Genomic DNA, 27182 nt, shown 5'->3' on the forward strand with positions numbered 1-27182 from the left:
CGTGACCTGAGCTGAAACCGAGTCGGACGCTTAACCGAGTGAGCCCCCCGGGCGCCCCAAATGGTTTCATCAAGTAATCTCTATGCCCAATGGGGGGCTCAAGCTCACAACCCCACGATCGAGAGTCACACGCTCTACTGACTGAGCCACCCAGGTGCCCCAATTTTTTTTATTAAGCAATCTCTATGCCCAGTGTGGGGCTCGACCTCACAACCCCATGATCCAAAGTCACAGACTCTACCAACTAAGCCAGCCAGGTGCCCAAGTATAAACTCATTGTATGACTGTATTCAGGTGCCACCTAACCTCCTGAGTTCCCAGGACACAGGGACGCGGTGGGGAGGATGAAGAGGGGGCTAGACCATGAGCTGGTCCTGTCTTCCCAGCATCCAACACCATCAGCCCCTACACACCGTTAGTGAAGGTTCAGTAAATATTAGTGGATGGATGCATTCATTTATTTACTTAAGGCTCAGGGCAACTTTGTGTGTAACAATTCCTAGTAGTGGGGATGTGGAGACCCACGGCCTGTGTCGCCCCACCTGCTCCCCCACCATCCACCCCCCCACGCTCGGAGAAACCTCGTCCTCGTCTGGAGCCTCGGGGCCACGTACTCGGCTCACCCTGTGTCCCTGCCTGCCACTGTGCGGTGAGCCCCTGGCTGCCCTCTCCCCGGAGCTGCTCCCGAGGCAGCACCTGCTTCCTCTGCAGAGGACACACGTGGGCACACGTGGCTCATTCCACGGGCCACGAAGCACACACGTGGCCCTCGCATTTATCCACGGGGCACACGTGGCTCATTCAGTCACGCGGCCAGAGAGGCCCAGGAGACGAGCTAAAGGTGTGGAAAAAGAGGCTTCCTTGACCAACCTGCCTGAAACCCCAGCCAACGTGTGCTGAGCTGGGCTGTGCAGTCACCCAGGTGGGAGAGCGGGGCAGTTAGCCACCTGACCGGGTGATGGGTCCCGATCCTGTGCTGCCCGAGATCAGCGCACTGCTTCGGTTCAGCCGGACTCCACGAGCATCTGTGAGCCTGCACGGGGCCCTGCCACGCGTGTCCAAGAGCGCTGGAAAAACTGGACCAGCGTGCAAAGCCCAGCCCCACAACATGGGCGCATCTCAAAAACATTATGCGAAACGAGAAAAGCCAGACACGGGTCACGGGTCATCCAATTCCACTCCCATAAGATATTCGGAACAGGTCAGTCCTTAAAGTCAGCAGTTTGTGGCTTCCACGACGTGGCAAGAAGCGGGAGTGGCGGCTGCCACATGGATCCAGCCTCTCCTTCTGCGAGGACGAAGCCGTTCTGGAACTGGACCAAGGTGATGCCGCACAGCTCGGGGAACATGCTGAATAAACCCTTCAAACCCTAGCTTTTATGTTATGTCAGCCTCACTCCAGTGAAAACATACAATCCCCAATATGACACATGCTTGTATTATGCTACTCTTGCATGCAATAGCTCAGTAAAATTAATTCTTTCACTCTGAAAAAAACTTAACTATGGTATCATTCTGTCTCTTCTCTGTCTTCAAGGCTGCCCGTCCCTCCTCGGGCTCCACTTCTTGGTTCAGATGTGCCCGGACTACATCTCCATCTCCCACAGGACAAGAGCTCCGGAAGTTTGATCTCGGGGCTCACGTCCCCAGAACATCTTCCTCTGAAGACCAGACACACTTGGGGCTTTCAGCCTCAGAGACGAAAGAGGCGTGGCCATCGCTTGCCCATAGCGGCCCTGGCCCGCCTGCGGGGAGGCTCACGGTCTGCCAAGCTGGGGCGACCGCCCCCGTCCCGTGGGCACTGCCTCCATTCTCCCAACATGAGCAAGTGTGCCCCAGCCTCTGGTGCCCTTGCGCATCCTCTCCTTGGGTGCTGGAGCTCCCTGGACTTAAACCTCAACAGGCAATCTGTTCTGCCCCTCCCTCCCAGCCCCCAGACTATGCAGACTCAGGGGCGGCCACGGTTCCTCAGCCAGCTCTTAAGGCCCGTGTGACACTGGGTGAGCCGCTTCGTACCTTCTGTAAAATGGGGACAATGCCACGACGCAGTGCCAGTGGGGGCCAAGAGTAGGCATATACCCACTTGGGGGGTGGGGTGCTCCCAGGGGGTCCATGCAGGTGGAGAGGCCCAGGGGAGAAAGGAGGCAATGACTGGTTTTTCAAGGATAGGAGGATGCATCTGTAGCCAAAAGGATGCTGCTAAAAATAGCATTTCTTCTATGGATGATTTCACATTAAATCTGCCCGACTTCCATGTCAGAACCTTCCTACCTCCCTTCCCCGCCCCTGCTAGCCTCAGGTAACCCGGGACAGATGCTCACAGCACGTGGAAGAGTGAGCCACAGGTTTTAAGAAAAACCAGCCAAGTTCAGAGTCCATGGAGAAAGGAGTCCGGCTGACCAACCTGCAGACCCACCACCAGGGCGTGGAGAGGCTTGTTCAGGAGACATTAGGAGCTCCTACAGGGGGGTTGGGGCTGGGAGAGGCGGTGCAGGGAGCAGGGTGTGGGTGGGGGACATCCTCCCAAAGCGGAGACCTTTCAGTAAGTAATTATAACGCGGCATGTTGGTGCGATGGTTGTAAAAGGATGTAAATGCTGAAAAGCCGTGGGAAGTAGCCAGAACTGCTATTGAGATGTCAGCGGTCAAACCCCAAGAGAAAGCCGTCAAAATGCCTTGTCTTCGATGCCTGCTCAGTCCCCACCCCGACCCAGCCCTGCCGCCAGCCTCGACTCCCCCGAATACACAACACAGTACATTATCTGACAGACGCTTTCTCGAAGTTTGACTAGGAGAATAATAAACACCTGTTATGAAGACATGAACGCATAACCCCCACCCCCAGACGCTGGAACAGAGATCATTCTACCACAACACCTTGTTATGGATATTTAGCCTGTCTCCTCATTAATCAAAGAATAATGGAAATAATAACTTTTTTAAAACACCAAATTAAGGCTGTCATTTCATAGCATCATCTTAATTAACCTGTGTGTCCTTATTTTCCGGGAATGTCCTGTCAACGTCTAGTGTCCCAGTACTTATTAATAGCATCACCATCAGGGCTCAGAAGTGGTTGCATACGAACGAGACCATATATGATCACCGTACCCACAGCAACACCCTAAGGTATGCCTTCTTACTGCGGCCCCTTTACAAGTGAAGCTATGGGGGCTTGCACAGATTATGTCACCTAAGTGGCAGACCAGGATTCAAATTTGGTCTCAAATAGAGGCTGAGCTCTAATCTCAACCCGAACATTTCCTCTCTAAATGAGTGGTTTTTGGATAGTACCCCTTAACCCCTAAGCAGGGAGAGGCATTCCTTAGGATCCACAAGGGAACTTAGAGACAGAATGGGGCTCAGGGGCCCCACCACCCCCACCATGGGCAGACCAAACCCCTTCTACTTTACAAAGGGGGTTGGAAGGTCTCTGCAAGAGTTCCTTGGCGGCGTTGGGGGGGGGGGGGATCTAGTATTGAAAAAACTGAACAAATGATTATTTCTGAGTCACCAGTACCTAGAACAATGCTGGGTCCCAGTAAATGCTTCAAAATAAATGACTGAATGAAGTATAGTCATTACCTAATAACTTCCCAGGCTAAACAACTACTTTGTTGTTGTTTTTTTTAAGTTTTGAGAGAGACAGAGAGAGAGAGAGGGAGAGAATGAATCCCAAGCAGGTTTCGCTCTATCAGCACAGAGCCTGATGCAGGGCTCAAACTCATGAACCTGAGATCATGACCTGAGCCAAAATCAAGACTCATTGCTTAACCGACTGAGCCACCCAGGCGCCCCAGCTGACAGCTACTTTGAACATGACTGACGTAGACCTCCCAGTGACCAGTTATATTCACAGCAAAATTCACTACCGAAATACTCATGTCAGCATGACCAACCCCTCTTCACAGGGCACAAGATGGAAATACAACAAAAAGTCTTAAAACAGAAGGAAGCCTTGAGCTCACTTGGCCTTGCAGGTAAAAAGCATACCCTTGGCAAGGTTATAGAGAGAAACCATGAATATATATCATCTGTTGAAATTATCTACACATACTTTGAATTTTCACTTAAAGCCAGCCTTTAATTAGCATGCATACTCTCTGGCCTCCTAATGCCTGTTTGTGCGTCCATTATGCTTACCCAGCACATAGACAATTTCTTATTCACTTGTCTTTCCTTTCATTCCAGAAGCCCTAGGATTTAGGTCTCGTTTGTATCTATTCCCCAGGGCTCCTGTGAGTACTTGGCACTGTGTAAAGATCCAATAAATATCAGATGGGTGAAGGGACGCTCAGGGTCAAGGAATCTCCCGTGCTGGATCTCTCTAGAACCTGGGCTTTGAGTGTTTTGGAAGCATGGCAATGCTTGGCCGGGATTCTGCCCGATGTCAAAAGGAAAGCTGGCTAATGCTGGAGCCAGACGCACTCCTCAGATACCCCAGCTCACTCAGGGTGGATATAAATGTCCCAGACCAGGAGACGTAAGGCAATTCACTGCACCATTCACCCAGGGCCTCGTCCAGAATGGCAGCATGTCAACTCTCAGTTTTTGGATGGCTGGGGGGGGGGGGGGGGGGGGGGGGGGGTAGGGTACAGAGCCAGCAGTCAGAGACTGGGTGGTAGACCAGAAGCCTGGCCATGCTGTAAAGCTGAGGTCCCAGTGTCTCCCTGACTTCTCTCGTCTTAGCCTCTGACCACCACCTTTGGATGGAAGCAGGAGGAAGGGAAGAGGAGGAAGAGGAGGAGGAAGAGGAAGAAGAGGAGGAGGAGGAGGAGGAGGAGGAGGAGGACTGGAAAAGATGAGTCAGGAAAAGTAGGTCAGACGCCTACTCTCCAGCAGAACCCCAAATGTGGAAGGAGCTGCCTGGTGCAACCTGAGGAACCCCCTAATTCCTTAGCACGCTGTGGCTCAGCCCTTGCTTTTAAACCCATGCAAGAAGGGCACCTACTACCTTCCAAGGCTGCCAACATCTTTTTTCTCCTTGGTCCATGCAGACCCTCACTCTACTCCTATGGGAAGTGACCCCTCCAAATCCCAAACTATAATATACTCCAGACATGGGACAGAAAAGTATGAGAAATATTGTCTTAGATGAAGGGTTGAAACACCGGTTAACTATCTGCAATCTATTGTCTAAAGTTTGGTGACTTTGCATAATAAACCAGCAATCATTTCAATACCTCTGATAGAATTTCACTGTGCAGTGTGTTTAGCAAGCAACTTGGAAATTCAGGAAACTCACAGAATGCTTGGGGCCCAAAGGGAGAGCCCTTAGGGATCTTGTAATTGGGCATTTACTTACAAAATTATGAACTTGGACTCTCTTTTTTTTTTTATTTTAGAGGGGGGAGAGGGAGAGGGAGAGGGAGAGGGAGAGGGAGAGGGAGAGGGAGAGGGAGAGGGAGAGGGAGAGGGAGAGGGAGAGGGAGAGAGAGAGAGAGAGAGAGAGAGAGAGAGAGAGAGAGAAAGAGAAAGAGAAAGAGAAAGAGAAAGAAAGAGAAAGAGAAAAAGAGAGAGGCTCTTAAGCAGGCTCCACACTCAGTGCAGAGTCAACGTGGGGCTCTATCTAACAACCCTGGGATCACGATCCGAGCCAAAATCAAGAGTTAGGTGCTCAAAGAGCCACCCAGGCACCCCTACGTGGACACTCTTATATGAAATATCAGTTGGTGTTACATGAAAAGTAGTTTCCATGCTCAATAAAACTTGGAAGAAAATGGGTTAAGCAGATGTCAAGACTGCAGGAATTCTCAGAGCCTTTGTTATAATTATTCCCTCTATGCCACTCCAAAAAGTACAGAGTATCTCTCTACCTTCCCTGATTATGGAATTCTTACTTTGTGGGTTCTCACCTGGACTGATAGATGATAGTATATACTCTTTCAGAAAACGTAACATAACCAAATGCCCCCCTATGAAAGACAAGGAAACTCTCCCAGCTCTGTAAACCTGAGCGAACTGCTGAAACGTTCTGAACTCTGGTTGCCCCTTTTGCAATCCCCATCCCACAGAACCAGAAGTTGTGCAATGGAAAACCATGATGAGGAAGCACACAGGAGACACACAGAGCTCATGTTGTCTTTCTTCCCTGAGCAGCAGCCACAGGCTTGGAAGGAATCCATCTGTTTACCTGCCTGGGCTCTGAGCCAAATGTTGGTTCCAGGGACGTTTCACATCTATTTTCCCAGTCTTCAGCAAAAAGAAAGAAAAATGGCCTCTTAACCCCAGCTGACACAGCAATGGGACCTGGGAAGGCCAAGGATGACAGTCGTTCTATCTAATGTAATCTTTTCCTATAGCAATAACAACCAATTGTGTTGCCTTTCTTAAGAGCCGGGTGACGGATGTGACTGATTGGCCAGTCACATCATCCTGGGTGATACATTACAGGGTAAAGCTATGACAGAAAACTCACATGATCATTTCTGAGCACCATCTGGCTTAAGTGGTTCTTCACAGAAAGGACCAACATCCTGGGAACTTAGGCATGTTTACCTGGGCAAGTCCTGCCCTCCATGGATAGCTGTACTGTTCACTTGCTGGTCAGGTGGCTACAAGTAGTTCCTGAGTGGCTGCTACGTGTCTGTCCCTGGTGTGTGTGTGTGTGTACATGAGTGTGTGTGTGTGTGTGTGTGTGTGTGTGAGAGAGAGAGAGAGAGAGAGAGAGAGAGAGAGGCGGGGGGGGGAAGGGAGGGAGGGAGGGAGGGAGAGAGATGGAGAGAGAGATTGCTGCAGAAGCCTTCCAAACAATAGGGCTCTCGTAGAAAGCAAACCAGAAGAAAAGGCAGTGCAAGGTGAACTCCGAATTCCCTGGGGTCTTAGAAACCTGCAGATTCAGGAGTGCTTAGAAGATTTCCTCCCAGACAGCATCAACCCCTCCCATAGGTGTGGCACACACAGGGCATCTCTAGCATTATGGTAGGTCCCACAAACTCAGATAAGGGACTCCTTACTTGCTTGGCAAACAGAATGCACTTTCAAGAAGACACAGGATGAGAAATATAAAACTGGTGCAGCCTTTATGGAAAAGAGTATGGAGGCTCCTCAAATAATTAAAAACAGAACCAACATATAATCCAACAGACCCAGTTCTGGGCATTTATCCAAAGGAAATGAAACCAGGATCTTTGGGGCACCTGGATGGCTCAGTTGGTTAAGCATCTGACTTTGGCTCACATCATGATCTCACCACGGTCCATGAGTTCGAGCCCTACATCAGGCTCTGTGCTGAGAACTTGAAGCCTGGAGCCTGCTTCAGACTCTGTGTCTCCCTCTCCTTCTGCCCTTCCCCCACTCATTCTCTCTCTCTCTCTCTCTCTCTCTCTCTCTCTCTCTCTCTCTCTCAAAAATAAATGAATAAAACATTGAAAAAAATTTAATAAACAAACTTGAAACCAGGATCTTCATTGCCGCATTATTCACAATAGCCAGGAAATGGAAATGACTTCATGGTTCAATGATGGATGAATGGATAAAGGACATGTTGTATATACATACAACGGACTATTATTCAGCCTCAAAAAAAGAAAGATCCCACCATTTGCAACAGCATGGATAGACCTGGAGGGCATCAATCAGGCTAAGTGAAATGAGCCACAGACAGAAAGACAAATACTGTACCATCTCACTTATATGTGGAATTGTAAAAAGTCAAGCTCATAGAAGCAGACAGTAGAGAAGTAGCTGTGCCAGGGGTAAGGAGGTGAGGGAGACGAGAAGATGATGGTCCGAGGGCCCCGAGTTTCAGCTACACAAGACAAGCACGTTCAGGACACAGCATCGCACCTGCGGCTAACAATGCAATGTTGTAAGTTTAAAATTTGCGAAGAGGGTCGATCTTATACTCAATGTTCTTACCACACACACACAAAAAAGAATAAAATTAGAATATGAAAAGGAAAGAACACAGGAGGAAACTAGGAGATGATGGATATGCATGGCCGTGATGGTGGTGATGGTTTCACAGGTGTGTACTGATCAGCCCAAACTCATGGAGTTAAATATATTAAATAGGTATGATTTTTCACAGGTCAATCATCCTTCGATAACACAGCTCGAAAAAAACCCTCACAAGGGACAGTGTTCCTAAGTAAATAAATCAGAATGCTAACACACACACACACACACACACACACACACACACACACACGCACACGCCTAAATAAGCAGAGAAGAACTCTCACGTCCAACACTGTACTCGGCCCTGGACATTCTTGAGCCAGGTCCGAGAGGACCGGACAGCCTCTCTTCTACCATGTCCCACCTCAGGCGGGACCCACAGCTCTGTCACGTGCACAAAACACTCACCGTGGGCCAGACGCCAATCGTCTGACACCTCCACCCGAGGGGGTGGGTGCTCTCTCCTGACGGGGAGACAAGGGCACGGGAGAGCGGGTCACCTGTCCAAGGACCGACAGCCAGAACAGGGCTGGGACCCACCACTCCGATCTGCCTCCCGAGTCGCTGCTCTCAGCCACCACGCCACATAGCTTTGAGTGTCTGCTCCCAGTGCAAAGGTAAATAATGCAGATTAAACTGAAGTTTGCGGAGGGGCAGGGTAGTTCAGGTGAATAAGCATCCAACTCTTGATTTGGGGTCATGTTATGATCTCATGGGTAGTGAGTTCGAGTCCTGCATCGGGCTCCACGATGACGGTACAGAACCTGCTTGGGATTCTCTTTCTCCTTCTCTCTCTCTCTCAAATAAATAAACTTAAAAATCAATAAATAAACTGCACCAGTTTGCATTCCCATCAACAGTGCAAGAAGGTTCCCATTTGTCCACATCCTCGCCAGCGTCTGTGGTCTCCTGATTTGTTCATTTTAGTCACTCTGACCGGCATGAGGTGGTATCTCAGTGTGGTTTTGATTTGTATTTCCCTGATGTGATAAGTGAGCACTGGGTGTTGTATGGAAACCAATTTGACGATAAATTATATCAAAAAAAGAAAGAGAAGATAGATAGATAGATAGATAGATAGATAGATAGATAGATAGATAGATAGATAACTGCAGTTTGTGGACAAATGAGAAAATACTGCCCCCACTCACTGCACAGGAAAATTCAGTGCTGATCCCTGAAGACAACCCCTCAACCACATACTCTTCTCTGGAAGGAAGCCTCTTGGGTCCCTTCTGCTCAACCTTTCCAACGCCCAGGCAAAGCCCCTCACCCTCCACTCACACGCCCCACTTGTCAGAAGCCACCACGACCACCTTGGAAAGTGGCCCAGGAACCACTCGTGATCTGCAGGCCGGTTTCTCAGGAGGATTTTTTCAAGCAGTGCACCAAACTGTTGACCCGGTAACATGGAGCTCCACGGCTAAAAGGGAGTCTGGTGCTGTGGCAGCTGAAGTGTCCCACACTGTTGCACAGACATTGTTTGATTTAGTTCTCATAGCAATCCTGAAAGTAGGGATTTTTATCTCTGTTCTACGGACAAGAAAACAATGCCACAGAGTTGAAGCGGCTCCTGGCTCCAAAGGACAGTGGGCTGGACCTTGACCTTGACCTTGAGCTCAGGGCACAGTGACCTTAAAATTCGGCCCCTTCAGCACATTCGTTTCCCTCCTCTGGCTCTCCAGTCTGCGCCGTCCCCTCTCCAAATGATGCGGGGCCCTGCTGTGCAGCAGTCGAGAAAGAATTCTTGCGACAGCCTCGGTGCAAAAGGGTGCTTTTATTATAGCACAGGGACAGGATCCGTGGGCAGAAAGGGCTGCGTTGTGATTGTGAGGAGGGACTAATTATATACTTTTAAGTTTGAGGGGGTGGGGGAGAGACAAGCTAAGTCTCTAAAGGGACTTCTGCAAGCGAAAGAAGAGTCATAGGATCCTGGGAGGTCTGGCTATTCTCAAGGGAAGGTTGCTTTCAGTCTCTAGCAAGGCATCAGCATTAGGGCCACCATGACTTCCTTGAGGAACGCTCTGCGTGTCTCAGGGATTTATTTATTCAGTGGGCCGCAAGCTGTAAGGAGATTCAAGCTGAGCTACATTTCCCTTGCCTTTGTTCTCCTCATCACAAAGACAGGACCCCCTCGGCACCCACCCAGTCATTCATTCAAAACGTTTCCCTGACCTTCTGATGGGTACAGGGCAGAGGTTCTCAACTGGGGGGCAGTTCCACCAGCAAGGCCCTGAAGGATTTTGGGTTTTCACAACTGGAGAGGGTCACAAGCAGTCAGTGGGGGGAGACCAGAGATGTGGGCACACGACCTACCACATGCGGGACAGTCCCTCCCACGGCAATCCTGTCGAGGGTGAGAATCTCGGGGACGAGTTGCAGAGACTATTAAATACCAAGAAAAACCCTGCACTGTTCTGAGTGTGTTTCGTGTCTTTAAGCGATCTTCAAAAGAGACTGTGAGCCTAGTGGTATTCCCATTCCGTGGAAGAGGAGGGAACGGAAGCCCGCGAGGCTACTCTCATTGTTCGAGGGCTACAGGGCTGGGACTTAGACCCAGAAGTCCAGTTTCAGGGCTGACAGCTGAAACTGTTGTCCTAAGATACTGCCTGTATTCTGTGCTGGCAGCGGGAGCGAGACAGAGCCACAGCACAGACCTGAGAACCGAGGCCAGGGTCGGACTGGGGATGTCACAGGGTGCTGCACGTGGGCAAGGGAGACTCAGGAAGAGCAGACACCCCAGCAGTGGGGCTGACATTATCAGGAAGGGCTCCGGGAGGAGAGAATGTCAAACTTCTGAGTTGACTTCCTCGTGGCATAAGAGGATCATGCCCTTGGGACACCTGTGAACGTAAAATGCGATATTCTGTGTGGCAGGAAGCCTCTAAAGGGGCCCCCCTAGGCCTTATCTCCTGGTATCTATGACCTTGTGTCACCCTCCCCCAAGATCACAAAGATTCTGGCTCCCACTCTGCCTGCCCTCTCTTGCTCTCTCTGATAAGGGCTTGCTGCCCCAGGAAGAGGGCCCCATGGCAAGGGCCTGAGGGATCCCCAGCCAACAGAGGACCCTCTGAGAAGTGAATCCTGCAGACCACCATTTCAGTGAACTTGAAAGGGGATCACCCTGAAGAGGATGTAGCCCCAGGCAACAGCTTCATTGTACCATGCAGAGTCCTGAGCCGGATCACCCAGAGCTTAAGCACACAGGCAGATTCGCAACCCTGTGAGATCATTAATGTTGTTGTTTTAAGCTGCTGACCTTCGAGGTAATAGGTAACTCATGCAGTGTGCCTCTGGAAGCTTCTCATGTTCTATTTCACATCTTCTTGGCCTCACTGACTCTGATCCAAATCATCTCAGGGATGACCGGTTCTGCTGGGGCTCCAGTAACCTCCAGTGAGTGGAGTGGAATCTGATCCCGCCTTGCCTGAGCCTCACAACGCACTCTCTCGCACCCCTGGGATATTAACCCCATCTGGAACAAACTTCTGTCCAGAACAACAAATACATGATTTCCTCTCTCCCGGCAGCCACGATGGACAGCCTGAGATACATTTTACACTGCTTCTCAGGCACTGCCCTTGGCACCTGCGGGAATACAAAACCAGAACTGTAAAGATGGCCACCTGGCTGGCGCCCCCAGTGGCTCTCTATCCTTCCATGCTTTGCTTCCCGGACCCTCTCTCCTCCAACCTAGGATCACAACCTAGTACTGTGTGCACACAACCCTTGCCCCCAGCTCTTCTTTCTGAGTCAGTTAGGCCAGGATGAACAGTGTCTAACACAACAGAGATGCCCAATCCTTGGGAATGATCAAGCTTTCTCTCTCTGCAGCTGGGAGACCCCAACTTTTTCCCTTTTAGTTTGAAAGTTTTACAATTCCAACAATTTTTCCATTGTACACACAGCCTCTTACCTTCACCAGAGCACACAGCAAAATGGAAGACACAAGCCCTACAATGAGCAGGGTCTGAATTACACCGAGGAAGAGTCCCTCCCAGCTCCCTCTCTCCAGCATCCATAAAGTCTCCCCCTCCCCCTTCTTGTCCTTCATGCCTTGTTGACACTCTCCAGCTTAGATGTGCTCCATCTCACCATCTGTCTCAAATTTCCAAGCCTTTGCTCATCTGCTCTCTCTGTTTTGATGAGCCTCCTATCTTCCAGTTAATTCTTAAGTATTCTTAATAACATACTTTAAGGGTCATTCTATCCAGTAACTTAGGACATCTTCCACCAAGACACCCCATTTGGCCTACACATTGCTTCTCTGAGATTTCAGAAGTATTTCAAGTATATGTCTGCTTAAATTATTCATTTTTCTCAGAAAACACTGGAAACTGAACTATGACTGGGATGAACACTCTTTCATCTAGTACCCTAGGTGCTTCATCACTTTTTATCGAATGAATGGATGTGTTGGATAATGGAAGAAGAATGGCAAAAACTAATTTTCCCTTGAACATTTTTTGCTAACAATTTCAACATAAATCTGAAGGCTGTTCACTCCTATGTTGGAAAAGAAAAAATGGAATAAAAACACATACTCTTCTACCATTTCTATATTCAGATGACAGTTGGGTACACACACCATTGGCTCAGTTCAGCAAAGCCAACAATCTGGCCCTACTCCTTGTGCATCTGAGAGCTTGTGAAATCACCAGGTAAACATGCAGAGCAAATCTGGGGAGAGGGTGGCAACCCTCCCTTTTCCTTGGCTAGGCCAGCCACCCTCACCTCCCAACAACCCATCTCCAATAAGGGCTTTATTTTCAAGAGTGAGCACATAGAACATCCAAAGCTCTATGATCTGAGCAATGTGTCTACAGATCAGGGACTTTTAAATACTTGGGAACTACTGAGATAATTTAATGACTGAATATGCTTTAAACCCATTGTGCGCGTGCACACACACACACACACACCAAAGATGGGAAGATCACAACCACCCAAGACAGCTCATTTAGTTTCCAGCTAGGTAATAAATAGAGAGGACATGTGATATTTCCTTCCTGAGGATATGTAAACTGGGACAAGGTCACCCAGCCACTGAGCCTCAGTTTCTACATCCATAAAATAGAAACCATAATGGGCCTGCACAGCCTCACACAATGGACAGCAATGATGATTTCAGGAAATAACATTGACAGACCAAAACTGCGACTCTAAAGAGATTGTTTCTTCCAGTACAGACGGCTTTCCCTGCACCACCTTCCACTCGGGGTACCTGGGCATTCTGCATTCCCCACCTCCAGAAGAGGGCGGGCACCTTGGAACTGCAGACATAAAACAAGAAAAGCCAGTCCCTGGTTGTAAGTTTTGAAGCAGACTTTTGAATTTAATGGGAAAGACTGTCATTCGACAGAAAAGATTTTGGACTTTCAAAAGCCTAGGAATTACAAGAAGTTCAGAATGTAATCATTTTTCCCTCTCCCCAACCTAGAAACCAGATAAAGTCTGATGGGATGAGAGCAATTTGAGAGAGACTGGAAGGGGAAGCAGAAATGACTGCACCCCCAGTTCATTCCCTGCTAAGAGTCCCCAAGCTCCTCCACCCTCAAACCCAGCTGAGCGCTCTTAATATAAAGAAAAAGTGAGAATTTCCAGATGACCTGGAGGAACCTCTGTGCAGAAAGTACCTATGTCCTCATCCCTGGGTTGAGCTTGGTGATGCAGCAGGTTCACAGAGTTCCTCAGGCACCAACTGGTGTCCTGTCAGAAGGACCTCAAAGGCTCAGAGAGCCAAGAGTGGAAGCCCTGGGGTAAGGGACAAGAGGCTGATGACTGAGGATCCCATGGGAAGACATAAACTCTAAGAATGCTGGTGAGGATAGCTGATGGTCAAGGGCGAACCACCCAGTCTCCCACCCTCAGGCCCCATCTCCACCTCTGTGGCTTTCTGCAAGTCCAAAAATTCAATCTCATTGAAGAGTGCAGAGAGATTCTGGATTTTGTTGTTATCTATGGCCAGGAAGCTAACATAGAAATGAGGTTCCACTACAGAAATACAGGTTTTGGAAAACCTGAATTGGTGAGCTAGGTCACCATAAGGAAAGGGCCTCACCCAGTTTCTGGCCCAGAGCAGGTGTCCAATAAGTAGCAGTTCCCTCCCTGACCTTCACGCAATGCTCCACGGCTCCCAATTTAGCTATCTGTCGTGACGATTACAAAGGATTTAATCACAGAATCTTTGCACAGTGGGTAACTTTCCAGGCCAGCTCTCTCAATATAGAGTTTGGAAATCCCAGGGAGGCCAAGGCACAGCAAGGTAGCATCAGTGACAGGGCTGGAGACCCGGGTCTCTCAAATTTATGCCGACCTCCTCCCACTTCTCATGATGCTTCCCAAAGAGCAGAGCCAAAGATGACTTTGCAGGAGATCATAAGTGATCTAAGTGTCTGAAGACAGGACAAGAGGCAGGTAATTAGTGCAAAAAGCTAATTAAGGTGATATGGCCCCAGGGGCAATCCAACTGCTCTCCAGAGTCCAAGAATTAATGACAGTGATACAGTAACTTACTCTAACCCTTCAGCTCCCCATAGGTCCATCTCCTGAACAATGGCTTCATCTACTTACTCTATCAAGTGCCTCCACTGGTTCTGGAATGTGTGGTCCCCCTTTTTGGCACAACACGCAAGACTCTCTCTGTTTTGGCTTCAGTGTACTTTCTTAGCCTCATTTCCCACCCAAGTCTTCCAGGGAACCTCTTCCTTCCCTTGGCCACAATATTTTCTGAGCCATACATATCATTGCATTTTATAAATATTCTTTCTCAGGTGGCTTTTCAAAATATACTTTCTATGCATTGCTACCATGAAAACTTTGCAATGCCAGGTGGACATAGTCTATTCCACTGATTTGCCTCTTAATTCAAAACAGTTCTGTCACAAATGCATCCCGAAGCCATGTTGGGCTGACCACATGGTCACCACTATCTTTTTTAACACTCCAAGTATTACCATTAATAATAAGATCTAGCAGCTAATGAGTGATTATTAAGTTTCCAGGAGCTCTCCAGAGTAGTTTATACTCATGGACAAGTTGGTCCTTACAATGACCTTGGAAGTGGGTGAGATTACCTGAAAATTAGGTTTGAAAAAGACTCAAGAGAAGACAAACGATTCAACCCAAGTTCAAAGAGAATAAATGAGAACCAGAACTAGATTCCAAAGCACATACTCTTAGGCACTGTATTTCACTTACAAGCACTTACTTGCAAACATCAAATGTAGTCATTGAGAAGACAAATATCACTCTGAGCAAGTACCGTCAATAAGATGTGGTTGTGGAGAGAGCTGGCATAGATCCCATTCTTAAATTCATAAAACTGTTCAGAGAGAATGCAGTCTTACCCCTTGCAGGTGTACTCTCTACGGCGGCCATATTAGAATCCCCATTGTTCATGAAGACTCCACTCATTGGATCCATTGACATTCCATTTAGAATTGCTCTGAGGCAATGGAGGAGGAAAGATGAACCAAGTCTTATTCACCCTCTTTAGAGTGGTCAGAACACAGGATTAGCATCTGCCAGGCTTGGCTTTCCATCCTGGCTTCACCTCTCACTCAACGTGGACCTTGAGCTTTCTTCACCTGAGCTTTGGCCAATAAATTATTTGAGATACTGTCCCAGGTGCTGACACCACACATGAGGCTCAGTTTATGCCATCAAAGAATTCATAGGAACTAGATAAGTTTAGTACAACACGGTAAGCTCAGCAAGAAAGAACTTAAGTCTCAAATCATACAACAAAATACTATGCCAAAAGACCAATAATCATATGAAAAATTACTCAATTTCATTTACAATCTTGTAAATGCAAACTAAAATCATAAGATGATACTACTTCACACTTACCAGAATGGCCAAGGTGAAAAAGGCAGGCAATACCAAGTGTGTGGGGAGGTACAATATAACTGAAATTGCTGTATACTACTGGAGTAAGTCTGATATGACCACTTTGGAAAACTATGTACAGTATCTACTAAAACTGAATATGCAGGCACCCTGTAACAAAGCTATGAATTCTCAATAATATACCCAACAGAAATGCACATATATATATACGTGTGTGTGTGTGTGTGTGTGTGTGTGTGTGTGTGTATATATATATATATATATATATATATAAATTAAACAGATGTAAGAATGTCTGTACCACTTCTTGTAATGCTCCAACAGTGGAGATTATACAGATCTTAGTAGAATGGGTGACTGAATTGTGGTATATTCATACTTTGGACACTGTATGGTAACAAGACTGAGATACCGCTACATACAGAAAGATGGATGAGTTGCATAATTATGTTTGAGTAAAAGAAACAAAACACAAGAGTCATACACTGTATGACCCCATGTCTATAAAGTTCAAGGAGTCAGGACAAGTAACTACACTTGGCAGTGGTGGTGGGTAGTAATTGGAAAAACCACAAAGGGTATTCATAGGAATGTGGATGATCTTGTTTCTTGATTTGGGCACTGGTGAAACTAGATTTTTGACTTTGAGAAACTCCATTGAGATTATACAAATGTGTGTTTCAATTAGATTTTTCTTTATGTTTCTTCCATGACACTGATGTGTTGAGATATGTCTTTTACCTTGATTTTTCCAAAAGTCATATGTTTTATCCTGAAACAAAAACTACATTTCAAAGCCTTGACCCATGAGACAAGAATTGTAACATTTACCTTCAAAAGGGGATATGATAATTAAATTGGGAAACATGCACCAACAAGTTACAGGCACAGGAAATGCTTGCATTGAGTGAGTGCATCCTATCAATGCTATTACTTCAATGGGCTCCATAGTTTAGAAAACTAGGTAGCAATATCTACTAAAACTGGACTTACGAAGATCCTATAACACAGCTATGCCAATCTAGTTGTACAATGTAGAATGTTTCGACAGGTTTTATACCATTCCCTGGTAATTTCCCATATTTCAATCTCTATTGCCTTGATGTACTTTTCATTCTTGCTATAATAAACCCCTTATGCATCCCAAACTCAACCCATTATGTTGCTGCAACTGGTCTCGACTTAGATGTTCTGTTTTCTTTTTTTTTTTTTTTAATTTTTTTTTAACGTTTATTTATTTTTGAGACAGGGAGAGACAGAGCATGAACGGGGGAGGGTCAGAGAGAGGGAGACACAGAATCTGAAACAGGCTCCCGGCTCTGAGCTGTCAGCACAGAGCCCGACGCGGGGCTTGAACTCACTGACCTCGAGATCATGACCTGAGCCGAAGTCGGCCGCTTAACCCACTGAGCCACCCAGGCGCCCCAGGTGTTCTGTTTTCTTGCAATTCCCAGCTCATCAACCCGTTAATGTCCACACACACACCACAAGCAACCTCCTTAAAGTCCTCTCCCACTTTTTAACTCCCATACTTTGCTCCTCCAAAAACAGTAACAGCATTACTATCATCCTCGGTTGTCATTTATTGGGTATCAATCATGTGTCACGCTCTGGGACACATGCCTTATATACATTAACTTATAATCCAATCTATCCCTTAAACAATATGGATACATCATTGAATAGTTTTAAAATAAACAAATTATGAAACAAATTAGCAAGGACCAAGGAAATTAGGCATCATTATCCCAGTTTTTAAATGAGGACACAGAGGCTCCAGGTGAGTAAGTAATACATCTTTCTTACAAAACTGGGAGCAAGAGGAGCTGGGGTTCAAACCAGGTCTGGTGGGTTGCCACACCAAATGTTCTATCCCAAACTAGCTCAGCCTGTCACTGAAGACTGACTGACAGATTTTCAGCATAGTGAGTCCAGACATACTGAGGTGGAGGTCTATTTCAGTGCCTAGGTCTTTGTATCATGTTTTACGCGATAGAGGAATCATAAAACTGGAGTTGTATGTATGCAGTGTCATTTGTAGCAGCCAAACAATCCACCTGTGTTACTTACTTTATCTTAAGAGGACACAGAATGTTCTCCTCAATTTAAAGATGTGTTAACGGGGGCTCAGAGTGGCTGTGCAGCAGTGGGACCTGGGCTTAGAACCATCAACCTTAACGATTTTATGTCAGGCTCTCTCCGGCACAAACCCACCTTCCTAAAGATTCAGATGTCAGTGAGTCCTAGCAGGGATCTCTGCCAATTCCATAACAAAGGGCTAATGGGGTCACGCTTTTCTTTTAAATTGTCAATATTTTTAGGTTTACTTTTGTTCCTGCTGTTTCGAATACAGGCTTCCATTTAACCTTCAAAACCTAATTCAAATATCTCATTCTCTCAGAAGTCTTCTCAGATCTTGTACTCCCTTATTTCCTTCAAAAAACTGTCCCCAAAGGCCTACAATGTAAGTGTCGGTAGCCAAGGTACAGAGGCTTCGATGGTGCATTAAAAGCCACCTCCCTGTTCTTCCAGTGCTTATGTTTTTAAGGGGGGCTCGCACGCATGGCTCTCAAATGCAATTTCCAACTGCAGTAAATGCTATGAGCGAAAAGTACAGGGGGCTTTCAAACCAGATTGTGGGGCACTGGATCTAGTCTCGGAGGTCAGGGAAGACATCCTCAGGCAGAGTTAATATTCTGGTATGACCTGCACTTACTTGGCTGCACTGTAATAACCCCCCTAAGTGTTTCCACAATAGTCTGTGAGTAACGCAAGGACAGTACCACGTCTCATTCAGGCCTCAAGCCCATGTCCTAGAAGCCTTGGGTGGCCCATTGTAGGTGGCTAAGGGATCTCTGTCATCCTCAGCAGTACAGCTGCTACCCTTGTGGCCGCCACCGTCAGTGGAGAAAAATGTAGGGAGCGTGTGAGTGAGCGGAAGCCCCGTGTGATAACCTCTACTCAAGGGCACCTTCCTGGCACCTAAAGAAAGAAAACAGCACCTTGTTGATGGCAAAGGAATGGGAAAGCCGACTAGCTCCCACTTCTCTGAGAGGCTAATTTGCTCTCGGTACCTCCTCCCCAGCCTCTTTCACAAGCTTGGAGCAGCAGCAGCTTTCTGATAATGACTATCCACAAGTCCCACGCCGTGATTGTGGTTTGCATTAAGCCTGGTTAAAACATCAGCTTACGAGGCGGGTGTGGATGCAGAGGTGTCATCCAGCCCAGAGCAGAGATCAAAGATGCCATCTTGGCACCGGAGAAAATCTGCTCATAGGTACTTCAACCTTCAGAGCTGGATTTTTTTACATCTGGAAGGCTCCTTTCAGAAATCCTCTCCAATCAGCACAAACGACAAAGAAACTGATTGAGGTCTGGGAAGATCAGTTCAGGACCAAGAGCAAGCAAGGGACAAAACTGAGTCCTGGGCCCCAGCTTTGCAGGTTTTAGATGCAAGAGTCCTCTCACTATGCCCAGTTCTTGCATCATTTTTTTTCTCCTAGTACTTTGTAGACTTATTGCATACAGTTTTTTTTTAATTTTTTAAAACATGTACTCATTTTTGAGAGTGAGAGAGACAGAGCATGAGCAGGGGAGGGGCAGAGAGAGAGGGAAACACAGAATTGGAAGCAGGCTCCAGGCTCCGAGCTGTCTGCACAGAGCCCGACGCAGGGCTCGAACTCACAAACCGCGAGATCATGACCTGAGCCGAAGTTGGACGATCAACCGACTGAGCCACCCAGGCGCCCCTGCATACATTTTTTTTTAAGTTGTGGTTAAGAACACTGAACATGAGACCAACCCTCTTGACAAACATTTAAGTGCACAATACACATCGTTAACTACAGGCACAACATCGTGCAGTAGATCTCTAGAATGTATTCCTCTTACGTAACTGAAACTTTATACAGCCGCGGCGCAGGAAGCATGCAATTCCAGCTAAAGTAGCACTTCCTAGAGAGGAAGGCTCACACGGACTGCAGATTTCGTGTAAAGTTTTCACTATTGCATTCAGTCCCTCCAGTGCCTTTGCTGTGCCCCCTCTGCCCTGTGCTGCCCTGGTTTCCATTTCCATCGGCACCGATAAGAGCAGTCGCCACTTGCTGATCACCTGCAAGCCACGCCCACTCAGACACCTGCACACACACCACCCGGAATGCTCAGAAGCACTCCACAAGGACGTGTGGCATGTGTGTTGGATACCTACTGATGCATAACAAGATCACCCCTGGAGCCCGCTGACTTAAAAGCGATGATTTTATTTGCTTCCCATTCAATGGATCAGGCATTAGAGCAGAGCCCAGCTTTGACTCCACACCCAGCCAGGGAGTTCTCAGTTGGGGTTGGAAGATGCAAAATGGTGCCTGGCCTCTCTGGACATGGCGTCTCTCTCCTGCTGGGCGGTCAGGGTTCAAGTTGGTGCCGGTCTCCAAGAGAGAACGTTCTAGAAGGTGAGAGTGGAAGCTGCGGATCTCTTCAGGTCCAGGCTTGGAAGATCAACAGCAGCATTTCAACCACATCCTGTTTGTCAGGTCAGTGAGAGGGCTGGCCCAGATTCCAAGGGACGCGAAAGAGACGCCGCTGGTAGAAACACCTTGCAAAAAGCAGTGTGGGATGGGAGGTATCATTATAGGCATCTTTGGAGTGTAACAGTTAGGACCGTGTTCTCTGCAATCAGACATCTTGGTTCCACCATCGGCTGTGCGTCCATGGACAAAGCCCACCTCTCTGAGTCTCACATTCCTCACCTCTAAAATGGGAATAATAGCATCTGCCTCATCAGCTTTCGTAAGGGAATAAATAAAATAGTGCCTAAAATGAGCTTCACGCCATGTCCCCCACACAACAAATCTCTACAAACAGTTGCTGTTTTTAGAGTGATCTTATAATTTATCATCCAATTCAGGACACTTTTGAGAGTGAAAGAGGGAGGGGCTTCTTTGTGTAATTATGTGGACACAACAGGTACACACGGGATTTATATGCACCTCCAGCTACTATCACCGTCAATCTTTAAAAATAGCCAAAATCCAACTCAAACCGAAATGAGAAGAGATTAATGAGCTCCCCCAAGTTCATTCACTCACTCACACGCTCCCTCACACATCTGGGGAGCTCCTCCACGCCAGGCGCCGAATAAGAGAAAATGTGTCCCTGCCATGTTGAAACTTACACTCCAGTAACAGAGAAACTACATCATCAAACAGGTAAATAAGTAGTTTCCTGTAATGTGGCTCTTCATCAGGTGAACCAGGGTAAAGGAGGAGAAAATGCACTAGTGGGCACAGCTGTACCTGAAACAGATAATTCTTCCTCAATGGCTGAAATCAGTGGTCCACAGACCGTGACCCAGGGGCCTGGGCTGGTGTCTGCCTGTCCTGATAAAAATGTGTCATTGAAAGACAGCCGCACCCGTTCATTTACATATTCTTTTATGGCTGCTTTTAAGCATCAGGCGCTGGTCACAGGTCACATGGCCTGCAAATCGTAAAATATTTTCTATCGAGCCCTTTAGAGAAAAAATTTGCCCATCTCTGGCTTAAGCAATGCAGCCATGTAAGAAATGCATTACCATCCCTTCACTGTCACTGAAGATTCAGAGGAAGGGGGCATCATGTGTCCCGGTCACTTTTGTCATGATGCTCTTGGGCTCCTCCCAACTTCCCATCCTCGGGCTTTGAAGTTACAGCTTTATCCAAGACTAGATCCCCTTAGGTTTTCAGGGCGGCTCCACATAGTCCACAACATCAGAAAGAGAAGACACCAGTCTTAAGAGTGCCTCTCTTGGGAGGAAAAAAAGCAATCCTTCCCTGAGATCCCCAAAATGTCTCTCAGTGGCTCACCTTCCAAAACAGAGTCTCCATGTCCTCTCTGAATCAGGCACTGGAACGGGAAGGGGACCAATATACTGGACTAACATCAATGGCAACAATCCCTAGGGCTGGGAGTGGGATTCCTCTCCCCTAAATCATTTTTGGAGGGGTACGCACTTAAAACTTGGGGGCACAGGCGGGGAAGAGGACATTAGACACCAGTGATGTCTGATGTGAAGAGTGACTGTGGTCAGCACAAGGGTCATAGGTACCTTTAGAAAGAGTATTCAGAGAAGGACTCATAGGACATGACCTCCAAACACAGCCCGGAGCAGGACAGGGAGCAGGGCTTGGAAAGATCTTGTGAAAGAACTTCCAGGTACAGGGAATTGTCGTTATTCAAAATCCTTCTCTCAAAATCCTTCTTAAGCCAGGTCCAAAGCCTGCGTGGTCTCCACTGCTCCAAGTTGTCTGCAGAAACTGCTTTTCTTCAGTTACAGCCTCTCATCCCATGGTCTTCCTCAGTCTTTGATCATATCCCACAAACCTGAGTGACCTCCTGTTTAGCCCTTCTCCCCAGCCAATCTTGGTAATTTTCTCATTCTCCTCGGTATGCACTCAGGGGTGGATCCGTTTTGCCTTCTCGTCTCCTCTTAGGGTGTGAATCCTTAAGGCCAGTGACCAATTCAGACCCATACTACCCAGCAAGAGCGCACAGTACATTCTTGGCGAACGTCCACTGAATCAGACACCCGAGGACAGATCTGTGGTTCTGCTTGTTTTAGTCTCCTGGGGACGAAGGGCCCCCCGAAGACTTAACTTTCTTGAAACAGTCCAGGTACCCTATCGAAAGGCACAGAGAAGAGAAAAACAACAGAATGGTATCCATCCGAGCATCAGTTCCTGGGAGATTCTGATGGGGAGAAGTACAAAGTGAGAACAGTGAGGCAAGAGACAGGAAATAGTGTGCTGTATGTGGACAGCAAAGGGCGGAGGGCACACGCGGGGCATGTGTCTTCGTGGATGCACACGGAATATGCCACAATAAAATTAGGTATGATTTTTCCAGTGATGAAGGGCCAATGAAGAACAAACACAATTTGCTGTCTACCTATTTTATTTCAGGAATTGTGTAAGCTACTTCATATACACTTAATCCTCATCAAAAAAAGACTGTTATATAGCAGGGATCTCTATTTCATAGATGATGAAATTCATGCCCAGCAAGGTGAGGTGGCAGAGAGTCACACGGTGAGAAAATGGCAAATGCCCAAGCGGGTGACCTTTCCTCTCAGCCACACAGTTGACCAGTGCTTTAAGAATTCACTTCAGCAAGAAGAAAGAGAATATGTCTGCTGGAGAGGAAGAGATATTAGATTGGGACACCGATTATGAGCTGTTGCAATAATCCATGGCAGAAAGGATGAAGTCTGGCTCTAGGCACTGTTACCAGAAATCAACCATACCTGGAAACGAAGCAGGTGCGGAGAGGGGAACAGGTACAGACGATGCAAAGGCACCCCCTTGGGGAAGTGGGCTATGAGGAGACAATACCTTCTCTGCTTGTACCCCGTCACCAAATCAAAGTATCAGCAAAGCCGCCCTTGGGACTCTTTGCTCTAACTGCGGGCACACATTCTAAGCTTAGATAAGCTTTAGTCACAAGGACGAAATATTATTAGTTTAGCTGTGTTTCAGCTCCAGCTCTCACTATGAATCATGTGTGCATGAATCATAATCACCGCTCTTCATATTTTAGAAGCAAATGTACAATTTTTCTTACCCAAGGAAAAAAATTAATTGCTGTCTAAATATGAATCTAATGTTGTTTCTGAAGCTCTTGGATTTATTCAATTCTGAGCCTTCGTTTTCTTTGGGAGTAAAAATAATCAGGAAAGCTTAAAAAAAAGAGAGGCGACATATGGAGTGTCTGCCCTGCCCATGACTCTGCTTTATGCGTTTCAAAGTCAAGGTAGATGTGAGTGTTCCCATGTCATAGATGAGGAACCTGAAACTTATATAAACAATCTATTGGCCCTGGATAACACAGCTAGTAACAAAGAGAACCTTGGGGCTCCAATTAAGGTGAGTTAGATGCCAAATCTCATGCTTCTGATGCTCCCTCCCTGTCTTACAGGTGAAAGCACGAAAAAATGGTATCAGAGTGACTCCACGTTACGGTTCCTTTTTGAACATTCAAAACTGTCCGCAACGTGGCTATAACCTTTGTTGTCTTCCATCATCTGAGGACACTGTCTTAGCAGTTGGGAGGCTAATTATCTCTGAACCTGTCAACTCGGTATGAACTGGGGACACCAACCAAACCTGGTTCTTAGGTAATATGAAATGCATGGTTCAAGTAAGTGGGGGGTCTACACCTGCAAAGTGGAACCACTGAACGGTGGCACCAGACTGGGGCCCTCTCAGCTCCAGGACAAGCCCCAAGCAGTCTCACTGCCTGCCTCCAACCACAAGGCTGGGGCAGCACATCCCGCTCTTCCCCCTGGAGCTTCTGACCTTCCCAGTCTGAAGCCAGGCGCCAGGGTCCACACTCGGCATCCCACTGACGCCTCTCAACCACTTGGCAAGCTTAGAGTATTACCTTCATTGGATGAGGTGTGCTGTTTTACTACGTGGTGTCAGCGCTGTATTCAAATACCATAATAATACTATTATATTACTTATTAAATGCAAGAACAAATAGTAAATACTATTTATAGAATACAGTAACGATATCCAAAAATAGTTCATGTATAAAGTTTTGGAAATTTGCACGTATTTTCAACTATACTGTGTCAAGTTTCCCTGAGAATTAAATAAATAAATCCCACAAATGAACCAAAACACATATTTGAAGGCCACCAACTGCCCTCTGGTCTGCTCTCAAAGCAATCTTTCTAAATTGCAGCTTTGCTCCTATCACTCCTTTGTTTAAAAACAAAGTTTCTAGGGGCGCCTGGGTGGCTCAGTTGGTTAAGCATCTGACTTCGGCTCAGGTCACGATCTCACTGTCCGTGAGTTCGAGCCCCGCGTCGGGCTCTGTGCTGACAGCTCAGAGCCTGGAGCCTGTTTCAGATTCTGTGTCTCCCTCTCTCTCCGACCCTCCCCCGTTCATGCTCTGTCTCTCTCTGTCTCAAAAATAAATAAACATTACAAAAAATTTTAAAAAAATAATAAAAACAAAGTTTCTGCTGAGCGTCCAACTTCGGCTCAGGTCATGATCTCACGGTTCGTGGGTAAAAGCCCCATATTGGGCTCTGTGCTGACAGCTCTGAGCCTGGAGCCTGCTTCGGATTCTGTGTCTCCCTCTCTCTCTGCACTTCCTCTGCTTGCTCTTTCTCTCTCTCTCTCTCTCTCAAAAATAAATAAACATTAAAAAAAAAAAAACAAGGGGAGACTTCAAATCTGATCCCCAGTGGAACTGGAGTAAGCCACTCCAGTCATCAGCTGCAGGCCGGGGCTCTGCATTCAGCAGATATTTCAAAACCACCTCGTTAGCTCTGCCATGCTGCCCAGAGCTATCTCAACCTCCTAATATCCTGCATTTCCTGGCCTTGGGGCCACAGCATCTGTGACAATCTATGTGCCCTACTGGCCTGCGGGGGGCGGGGTTGGAGTGGTCCCACTTTGAAACAACCATTAAAGTGCCACTAAAGGGTACATCCAGAGTCCTCCACCTTTACACACGGAGCATTTACTTCCAGGCTTATCTTAGATGTGACAGTTGGGCCCTGGAGAGGGTCACCATGGAACTAAGCAGTGTCCCCGGTGATTTGATGATGAGAAAACCTGGATTCACAAGAAGAGAAGTCCATGGGGCGCAACGTGGCAGGAACATGTATCTACCTCTGGGCACGTTTGCCATTTCCCTGGAAAACCCCCCTGCACTGTCCTTCCTGCCACGTGTGGTCAGGGTGAAATCAGGGGAGCCTCGGCAGCGCGTCGCGGAGAAATGGCTCACTCCACACAAACGCTGGCGGAAATGTATCCATCTGAGCTGGACGGCAGGGATTAAAGTGCCTGCCGGTTCTGCCAGTGAACACCACGCCTGAGTCCGGGCTTCTGTGAAATACATGGCAGTCCGGTCTGTGCTCCCAGCACATCCCCCTGCATCAAAGACCGAGGCACAGGAGCGGATCTGGGCTTCATGAACAATTCTACGAACAAAGTGGAAACGAGAACGCAAAGGCACACCACTGGGCTTATCTCTGGGCGAGGCCGTCTGTAAAGGTGAGCATGCCCAGGCTGGGATGGGCACAATGGGACTATGCTCTTGTATTTTGCTGGTACCACCAGGTTGGAAAACCACAGCAGTCTCCAAATGGAAACCTGACAACCATGTGTCCACCGTGAACAGAAAATCCTTACGTAGCATGTCAACCTAGGTGGGCATATTCCATTCAGACTGATTTGGCCATCAGATCTGATTAGAATGTGACTTTTTAAGCAGTGTTGAGAAGGGCAGGGAACTGTCTTAAAGTTAAACAAGCTGCTGACAATTTTTAAGGGCTAGGCAACCTTGGAAAATTCCTTTAATCTTTCAAGTCTTAGTTTCTTGCTCTGTGAAACAGAGATGGGAACCTGCTCATAGGGTTTTCGTGAGAATACCATTTGGCCACATGTCTGCCATGGTGTCTGCTCATTGCAGCTGCTCGAGAGAATGGCAGTCTCCTTCCCTTTGCCTTTGGATGGCTGAGTGCTGAATATCAGCACTGGCAAATGGGACGATATAGAGTGGAAGAAAGTCCAAGTGCCTTGGCTCTGTTTTGCATGGCCTCCCATCTGACCTCAACTAACCTCTGCTCTCGTGTCCTCTAATGGCCAATACTGAGCCCCCATTCCCAGTGGGTCTGTGATGAGCTGCTACTTCTGACGAGAATGTGTATGTTTCCCAGGAGTTTAGAAATGGGGAGAAGGGTAATATTTAGTAATGATATTGGTAGAGAATATAGGAATATCTATAGGAATAGAGAAAATACAGAGAAGAATATAGGAATCTGACAAACTTGAGTCAAAATTCCAGCTCTTGCGGGAGCCTGGGTGGCTGAGTCAGTTAAGTATCTGACTTCAGCTCAGGTCATGAACTCCTGGTTTGTAGGTTCGAACCCCGTGTCAGGCTCTGGGCTGACAGCTCGGAGCCTGGAGCCTGCTTTGGATTCTGTGTTTCCCTCTCTTTTTGCCCCATAGCTCATAACCAATCAATCTCTCTCTCTCTCTCTCTCTCCCTCTCCCCCTCTCTCTCAAAAATAAATAAAATAAACATTTTTTTAAAACTCCCAGCTCTGACACTTCCTAGCTGGAGGACCCACAGCAAGTGGAACTGCCTCCATTTCCTGGGCTATAAAGCAAAAATAAGACCCACCACACAGCAGCCTAAACCGAAGGGAAGATCTGCCTCACAGGGCACCAGGAGGAAACAATGCCCTCCTGCACACCAAGTGCCAGCCAGCATGCCTGACTTATCAGCCCAAATACTCTCACACAAGCACGGTACTCATGAATCCCTGATATTGTCATCAGTATTATTCTGAAAAGCAATGAAACTGGGCAGTACGGTTGCTGTGCTCAGGCTGAATTCACCTGTTCTCAGAACCTCTTGATTTGACAAAAGAAC

The 27182-nt window shown here is 47.3% G+C and overlaps 1 protein-coding gene across 5 annotated transcripts in view; it reads right to left on the minus strand.

The window, feature by feature from the left end:
* FAM135B (family with sequence similarity 135 member B) overlaps nt 1-27182 on the minus strand; it is a 280699-nt gene that overhangs the window by 202162 nt on the left and 51355 nt on the right. Inside the window, exons 1-2 of one of the 5 annotated variants that reach the window (XM_042973071.1) lie at nt 15112-15288; nt 10559-10744 (exon numbers count right to left, since the gene is read on the minus strand). The exons of 1 other annotated variant lie outside the window; for it this stretch is intronic. The gene's annotated coding sequence lies outside the window, so the exon portion shown is untranslated. Of the gene's footprint in view, nt 1-10558; nt 10745-15111; nt 15292-27182 lie in introns of those variants that run through there. 3 more of the 5 variants (XM_042973070.1, XM_042973073.1, XM_042973074.1) reach the window with 3 other exon arrangements.

The sequence above is a fragment of the Panthera tigris genome, chromosome F2, assembly GCF_018350195.1.
Source record: "Panthera tigris isolate Pti1 chromosome F2, P.tigris_Pti1_mat1.1, whole genome shotgun sequence".
Lineage (NCBI taxonomy): Eukaryota > Metazoa > Chordata > Mammalia > Carnivora > Felidae > Panthera > Panthera tigris.